Raw genomic sequence first — 9,171 nt, 5'->3', positions numbered from 1 at the left:
CATCCTTTCTTTTAATATTACTATAATGAATGGAAGAGTAAAAATACATGTCAAACAAACCTCACATTCCCGTCTTTTTGTGTAAAATAGACAGCTCAGTGGTGGATGTTACCTAGGGGCTGCGGGACCCCCAGTAAAATCCATCATTCGCAGAGACAGTCTAGCAGTGGCTATGACTTCTCATTGGAAGCACTGCCTGCTGATTACAGCCAGACAGGCAGACCCAGTGGGAGGTGTTTTCTGCCCCTGGGACTGCCAGTCCGGACTGCAATAGCAAAGAGAGTGCTACTTATGGGAAGCCACTCCCCTGCTATTACGACAGCCCTCTTTGGCTCATAAGGGCTGCAGCTGATCCAGCCCCTAAAAGACAGACTGTCTGCTAGCTGCTCTGGGCTTAAACCATGCCCCTTATGTAGGCTCTATACCCCTCGTGGCCGACGTACTTAAGCCCCACCTCCCTGTGACATCAGCTGTCAATCACGGGGATGGCAAGTGAGGAAAGGGCAGCATAGACTGCAGGCTATGATGTGCAGACCCTCCGGCCAGACAGGTAAGGAGCCGACACTGGACAACATAATAATTAATTACATATCCACATTCATGAGTTTTATATGTTTTACTAGCTGGGATATGGTATTGTCCGGGTTGAAGACTGGACCCTGAATTGCACCTGCAGCCATTATTTGTGTTTACATTGTCCTTGCCTATAACCCCATTCTAATTGATCCTGCAAAGACCCCCACTGTTTGCTAACATGCATGCAAACAGTGGTGTATCTACTGTGGGTGCAACTGGTGTGGCTGCTATGGTGCCTGAGCTGCCTCTGTGACCCACCGCTCCTCCTGCACCCAGTCATGCACACAAGGTGGGCCGGTCCTGTCAGGGCTGTTGAGGGGGGACCAAATGTCAGAGATGTTTATTTGGTGCACTGGCAGGCAGTCATGGAGAGACATCACCGCCGGGCACGAGGCTATCAGAGCTTGCAGACCGGCAGTCAATCAGCAGTGGTGACTCCTGATTGGGTGCCGGTCCATGAGCTCTGAATGGCTCGCAACAAACGCCAGATTTGAATTGGGCCGGCACTGCCTGTCCATGTCTGTCGCTGCCTGTTGGTGCGCCAGCTGTAATTAGCTGGCAGCCCAGCCTCAAAATCACACCTCCTGGCTGCTGATGGCACACAGGGGGAGGGAAGAGGCTGCTGAAAGGACATGGGGAGTTGAGTTGCTTTGTGGAATAATGTGTTTTATGGGGCACTACTACTATGTGGCATAATCTGTAAAGGGCATTACTGTGTGGTATAATGTGTAAGGGGCATTACTGTATAGTGTAAGGGGCATTACTGTGTTCCATAATGTATAAGGGACACTACTACTGCATGTCATAATTGTATATGGGGTACTACAGTGCGGCATAAAATGAATGGGCTCTGTGTGGGGGCAAATATACGTTTTTTTTACCTCTGGGGGGGCTTTTTAAGATCTTGCTGTGTGTCCCACAAAGTTCTAGTTATGCCCTTGCACGCAAACTCAGATGGGTCAAACTATTAGGTGCGATCTAGCGTGTGCGAGTCATCGCGGCAGTGGCCGCACTTTACGGCAGCCCAGATTTGCCTAATATTGCTTGCAGCCCCATAGGGTTCCAAGCAAAATTATACAAATCCAGGCTCGGGCCGGGTAGCGAAGGGTGCGAGATGCGGCGCCGTTGCCAGTGTTTAAATGCCATTGTAACGGCAAATCGCACCCTTTGCACCTAATTGGATTGACCCGAGAGGCTCTGGATTTAATTTGAATTTGCATAAATCATCAAATTTGCTCAGATTGGGAGGTTAAAAGGATACTTTTGTAGCTATCTCACAGGTTTTTGGCAGACTGGTAATTTCCCCTGGAGCAAGCCCTGGAACCTGTGTAATGTAAGAGTCCCAATTTTCTAGGGGTTGTGTGACAGTGTGTAGCCCTGACGAGGTTCAAAGCTAGGCAAAAACCTAATCCTGGTCAAACTACACCACCATGCCAATTTGGAGCTAGGTCCAAAACTCTGGCTGTGCATAAAGGACAAACATCCGGACAGACAGACAGACACGCTTTTTCGCTTATTATGTTACCATGGGCTCCAAGTTATGGGAAGTTTCTTAATTGTGCTGATTTGCAAGCTAGTTATTTATTTAATGTCAGAGATAAACCAAATGTCCTTCACTTCTTAGAGTGTGAGGATAAACATCATGGCTACTTGTTTCTGGAAGAGGCAAGGCCAGGGACTACGTCTATAGATGCAGCGATCTGGCCTCGCAAGCCGGCCAGCCTGAATAAGCTGTGAGTGTTTAATACCTGGTGTGTGTGACCCCCCCCACATGAGTGTATTTCAGCAGCCAGCAGCCCCCTCCCCAGTGACAAAATGGCGCGGAGGCCACTGGGAGCCGCGGAGACCGCCTAAGACCCCCGGACAGTTGAGCATCATTCTTTTTATTTATTTTGTTGCGCACCGCAGGGTTTTCAACCCTGAAAAGCCTACAACCACTTTTTTTAAAACGGGCACCCAGGGTATCGGGAGCGCGCATACCCGTGGTAATCCATAATTGGGCGCAATGTTTTTTTTACCTTGCTAAACCTCACGCCCAGTTGAATCACCGCCTTGGATGGGAATAGGCACATAATGATAGGCCATATAGCAGATGCAATAGATATCCCCAGCAGTAGTAACACCCTCGCATTGAGATCAGTGTACTGACCGTGCACGTAGCTGTAACCGATCCACTCATGTGACTATGTTAGTGAGGACAGGGCTGTGGTTGTGTCATGATGTAAGGAGAGCAGCCAGGGTGCTCCCCCCTCTATGGTATCAGGTATCTCCTGATACCATAGAGCTGCATGTAACGCACGTGCATTTGAAGCAGCCAAGTTATAAAATGTTTGGGTTGTTTGTCAGATTGTGTCACATCTGGTCTGACTAGTATATCTCAGATATTTTAAACCCCTAGAATAACACGACATGAATCTTGTATTCTGCAATTTTAATGTTTGATCTGACTGAATAATAGGCCACAATTTTGGCTAGCATCATTAATTTCCTCACTTGCTATATTAAATATATTTACCCAAGGAATGTAATCATTCCTAGAGTCACGACTTGCTTCCTTGAACAATGTTGCCCTATCAGTGACATCACTTTTGTTTTGCTTGCCAGTAGCATTTTGATATCATACCATCTTTGCAGGAATTTCTGTATCATAGTATCAATTTGTTTTTCAGCTGCTATACTACAACTATTTATTCATCTTACGCTAAGCATTTGAGAGTATGGCAAGTCATACTTACATTTCTTGGATGTGAGCTACGCATCTCTAAAAAAAAGTGTTGCGGTCTATTGCCTTTGTGTACACTGATGTAGTCAACCTAGATCCTGATTTGTTAATCTTTACATCCAAAAAATCTCCCGAAACTTTATCCATCTTGTATGAGAACTTCACCGGACTGTCAGACTGATTGTTTTTTTCCATGATATTAATGAGTTAAATCTCTGGTCCAGTCCAAAACATGAGTAAATCATCAATATATTGCATGTAAAAAAAAGATATTGTTTTTATAGCTGTGTCCTTGAAGAATATATCCTCTTCCACATAGAACATGAATATATTTGCATACATCAGCGCTACACTTGATCCCATTGTGCAGCCACTTAATTGTTGAAAAAATTCACTGTTGTAATAGACATAATTTTTGGTTAATATTAATTCTAAAAGACCCAGAATATTTGATACAGTATATGGGGACCCTTGTCATTTTCACTATTCTCCAGAAAGTGGTATATCGATAATAGACCTTGCTCGTGAGGGATAATAGTGTATAGGCTATTTACATCGGCTGCCAACAGTATTGTGGAATTGCTGGCAAAGCATCCATTTTGATAAGAAGTGACATAGGGGCCTATACACATTTTCAAATGCAAATGTAAAAATTAAGTTATCGGGTCATTCATCAAGCAGGTAAAGCAGGAAGTATCACAGATATCTCCTACTTACCTTCCTTTTGCGGAATGGCCCACTGTCCCCATACACTAGTATCACAGATATCTCCTACTTACCTTCCTTTTGCGGAATGGCCCACTGTCCCCATACACTAGTATGGGACCAGAATTCATCAAGCTCCGAAAATATAATATTTTCGGAGCTTGACTGCGGGAGCAATCGCCATCTTCAGATGGCGAATGCTCCTGCTCCGGCATCGCAACCCACTCCTTTCCTATGGAGGTCCCGGTGCCCCTCCTCGCCCCATGCTCGCTCCCTCTTACCTGTGTGTCTTCTTCCCTGGAGCTCTCAGTTCTGGGGATCCTAATAGATCCCTCTGCTGGCTGCAGTGGCTGGGCTGGCTAGTATATCTTCAGAGGCTACCGTGCTAACAGCAGCCTGTCAAGAATATCGGGGGCTGTACGCCATGTCAGGGTGACGTACAGTTTCTCAGTCAAGTTCCAAAAAAAAGGCATTTTTGGACCTTGAGGAATTTCATCATTTCTACCTCCCCATATTTAAGTATGGGGATTGTGGAAATTATCGAGGCACAATTGTAACCTGGAGATATCTGTGATATCTCCTGCATTATAAGAATGATGAATGGGGCTGACACTTAAATTATACAAATTTAGGTGAATATTTAATTTTTCACCTGCCTCCTGTATAAATTAAGTGATGCTGATTTGATTTAGATTTCTCTTCTGTTCATTCACTTGGCATTTTGTTAATTGATAAAAATAAACTATTAACACTTCTATTTTTGAAAGCATTCTTACTTTGCAGCATTTTTTCCACACCTGCCTAAAACTTTTGCACAGTACTGTGTATATATAGTGTCCGAAGAAAGTCGCAGAGTCCAAAGATACATATCACATATACTGTACTGCGGCACTCAGGTATACATAGGAGTCTCACAGGATCACAGGATTAGATCATAGCCTGTGAGACTCTTATTCATACCTGAGTGCCGCCGTATATCTGATATAGTGTCTTTGTGGGAACTGCAGTACCCACGAGCCATGCCCTCATTTTTTGTCATGCTGGGGGCATGCCCAGTCCCTGTCTCCATTGAACAGACACCGAGCACAGGCATTTGACATCAATTCGCCGCTTGAGCAGTGGATGAGCGGGGGCCAACTAACCTCTCACATCTAAACTTGATGACATATGACATTCAGTAGATCAATTCTGTCATACCTGTAGCCTATTATTGTGAACAGAAGACACACAATCCAAAAATGATTTAGTAACATCAGGGCCGTAGCTAGGGTAGTGCGGCCGGTGCCATCGCACAGGGCACCACAGGTCAGGCGGCGCTGTTTGGGCCTGTCAAATTTCTGTTTATTATCATTCTTGCCTGTAGTTCCCTCTTATTTCATCCCCAGCATCTCCTGGCCTCCCCTATCTCTTCCCTGACCCTTCCCCATGAAGCCATGGCCCTTTTTTGGGTGCATTATGTCCTTTTGAAAAATGAGGGAGGGCCAATGCTCTTCCTGGCACAGGGCACCAAAAAGTCTAGTTATGGCTCTGAGTAACATGCCCAATAAGGACCAAATTCTTTTTGACCAGATTACTATTAGGAACTGCATTGCTTTTGTCATGTTTGGGCTATAGTGTTCCTCTACAGAAGTATTGGAAGATGTGGACCAAGGTTGGGAATGGTGCCTGGATATATGCCTTCCTCATCCACAAGTACCGGATGTAGGCTAGACCTGCCCAGAGGCGCGGAGTCTAACTTATTCGGAGGTGTTCACCAGTGATCCCTCCAAGCGGGATTTGGGTTTAACCTATAGATTGTAAGCTTCCGAGCAGGGACCTCTTACCTTTATGTCTGTCTCTTACAACCCAGTCTTGTTCGATTAATGTTGTTTCAAATTGTAAAGCACAACGGAATATGCTGCACTATATAAGAAACTGTTAATAAATGGTACTAGGAGATGGTACATGGATGACGTACTAAGTACACACGCTGTGACTTCAGATGCAGAACTGGCACAGGAGATGACTCTAGGAGACTGTACTCAGATGACGTACTGAGTACACACAACGAGGAATAGGTCACTAGCAGAAAGGAGCTTGGAACCTAGAACGCTGCAACAGCAAGTATACACTGGAAGTAACGACGTTGTAGAGGCACCTTCCTGTTGTCTGGAGCCCGGCTAAATACCCTAAGGTAGCAGTCCATTGGAGGATAGTCAGCCGATAGCAACCAATGCTATCATTGGGTAAAGGGCTAATCAGGGGATGTAGACTGTCATGGACGCGTCCATGGGCTGTATTCAATTCTTTTAGGGGGTGTCAGACTGATTTCTGCAATTCTGCCAACACTTTTCGCCTGTTAGAGTTTTGCCGGGACGCGTTTTTGCGTCTTTTGGAATTTAATATGGCGAATACTTTTTCGCATCTCAGACTTTTTGCCGACTTTGACAGTTTTGCATTCGAAAAAGTATCACGCATGCCCCCGCTATTCACCATATTCAATTCCAAAAGACGCAAAAACGCGTCCCGGCAAAACTCTAACGGGCGAAAAGTGTTGGCAGAATTGCAGAAATCAGTCTGACACCCCCTAAAAGATGCACTAACATTGGAGATCAATCCAGATGTCCCCGATAAGCCCTACTGAAGCTATTTGGGGTACTTAAGTGCTGTCAATTGCTCCAGAATAGCAGCTTTGCACAAGTGGTGAAGAATAGCATTAAGCAGTTTTTTTGTGTAAATAAGTAGTCCTGACAAATTTGGGGTACATTAAAAATTGCTACAGTCAAGGTTTAAGTGCTGCAAAAAACGCACCTTCAGCAAACACCTGCAATCAAAAAAACATCTCCTCCATACTATCACACCCCCCAAAAGTCTATTTCGCTAGTTTTTGCATTTGTACCCCCACTTTGTAGATTTTCGTCACCATTTTCAAAGTGCTTTTTTGGGGTGTTCCTCTTTTTTTTTTGTGCTTTTTTTGACACAGCTATCCTATGGGGGGCTGTCCAAAGGGTGCAGAGTGGTTTCCGCACCTCTGCACCCCAAAACCGCAATTCTGCACTTTTTTCCACCAGGTATTCATAGGTAAAACTTTTTTGCCTATTAAATTGCATTGACTTTCTGCGTACGCGAAAAGTCAATGCAATTGAATACGGCAAATAGTTTCCGCCTCGCGAAAAGATGCAATCGGCGATACTTTTTCGCCAATCACGGCTTTTCGCACCTAATTGAATACAGCCCCATGACGGTAACTGCAGGAACCAAATCAGGGAGCGAGCACATGGATGTCCTAGCAGACCCCAAGTATAAGCCTCAGTGCATCACTCGCCACCGCACCTGGCGTCTGACCGTTCGAGAGGTCAGGGGAAGCCAGCGCTGAGGTGAGTAACAGCCGACCCCAGGCTGCAACCTGACACCTTTGGGCCCCCCATGGCATGATATCAGTCCAGTTGCCTAATGTTGAGGGCAATATTGCACGTGTGAGACCACCATGAACACCATTTAGAAGTGTTCCTTTGGCCCAATTTGTCATCAAAGCTACTTTAACTGCTCATATAAACCACATATGTAACTAATCTCGCTAATAGAGGGGTTTCCTTTAAAGTTGTGGATCCTGGGGTGAAAAAGAAGAGAATATTCATGATGAGCCACTTTCTAGATTAATTTATGATTAGTCACACAGCAATTGTGACTAATCTTAAAGTAGACAAAGTTTTAGTAGGGCAAGATGGAGGCGTGCATGGACGCAGCTGCCTTACAGCGCTTACCACATCGTAGAACAGGCTGGCTGATTATGGTGTTTTGGCTATTGGGGTCCCTGGGCTCTTGCTGTGCAAGGCTGGTTTATCCCCGGGAAGTGCTGATCTGTCTCGGGGGTCAAGGAGGCGGTGGTGCGGCTTGGAGGAGGCAGGCTGGAGATCGGACGGAGCCCGGCGTTGGTGGAGCGGGTGCTTCCGGTGGCACTGCTGCTGGGAGCGTGAAGGTCACATGGACCCCGGCTGGGAGCGTGCATGCCTGGAGGCGTCAGCCCCGCAACTGGAGGCATGCCTGGAGGCATGACGGGATGTCCGGACAGGCTTGGAGTTCCTCCTGGTGGGATGGTGGGCCAGTGGATCGCTGTAGTGGTCGCTGTAGAGGCAGTGGAGGATTGGAGTCCGGAGGCACGGGTGGTCCAGTTGTGCTGGGTCATGTAGTGGAGCTGCCAGACCAGGCAGGACAGGTACTGGGGGCTGACCTTCTGCCATCTATTGTTTTGGGTGGTGCAGGAAGGGGGGCCAACTATGGTGGGGGTCATGACTATGGTCGGGAGGGAAGGGGTCAGAGGGGAAATGGCCATGGTAGATACCATCATTGGGAGTGTGGCTGGGCAAGTACCTGCTGTTGGAAACGTCATCCACGCAGGCTTAGACGGCAGAAACGGGGGAAGAGAGCTGGCGTGGGGGTAAGATTGAGATTGTGCCCTGTGCACCCCCCTTGCCTAGTCTTTTTCTGGCCAACGTGCAGTCCTTGCAGAATAAGCTGGACATATTACGAGTCGAAATGATGGACAAATGCTTTATGAGGAACTGTTCAATTTTCGTTTTTACGGAATCATGGCTACATAGCGGCATACCCGACAGAGCAGTTGGGTTGGACAATATGACGTTATTTAGGGCAGACAGGACCTTGGACTCCGGCAAGCGGAAAGGTGGTGGTCTTTGCACCTATATTAATAACCAGTGCTGTTCTGATGTTGTGGTTATCGAGTCTTTTTGTTCGGAGGTGGTGGAATATATTGTCCTGAAATGTAGGCCTTTTTATCTGCCTAGAGAATTCACATCAGTTATAATTATGGCCGTTTATATTCCACCGCAGGCAAATGAAGGCTGTGCATTAGATTTATTATATAATGCCGTTACTAAATTGTTAGCGGTGTATGTGGAAGGGGCGTTCATTGTCGCCGGTGATTTTAATGGTGTGGATTTAAAAGCTGTGCTGCCAAAATTTAATAAGAACATTGGGGTGCCAACTCGTGAAGGAAATGTTCTGGATCAGGTCTACACAAATTTTAAGTTGGGTTATGAGACTGTAGTTTGTGCCCATATAGGGAAATCTGATCATGTGTCACTTTTTTTGGTTCCTACGTATGTTCCTATTGTTAGGCGTGTTAGACCGGCTAGAAAAAGTGTCTATGTGTGGCCTGATATGGCTGT

This window comes from Taudactylus pleione, unplaced genomic scaffold, assembly GCF_031769625.1.
Source record: "Taudactylus pleione unplaced genomic scaffold, aTauple2 ptg000731l, whole genome shotgun sequence".
Taxonomy (NCBI): domain Eukaryota; kingdom Metazoa; phylum Chordata; class Amphibia; order Anura; family Myobatrachidae; genus Taudactylus; species Taudactylus pleione.
This window is presented reverse-complemented; position numbering follows the sequence as displayed.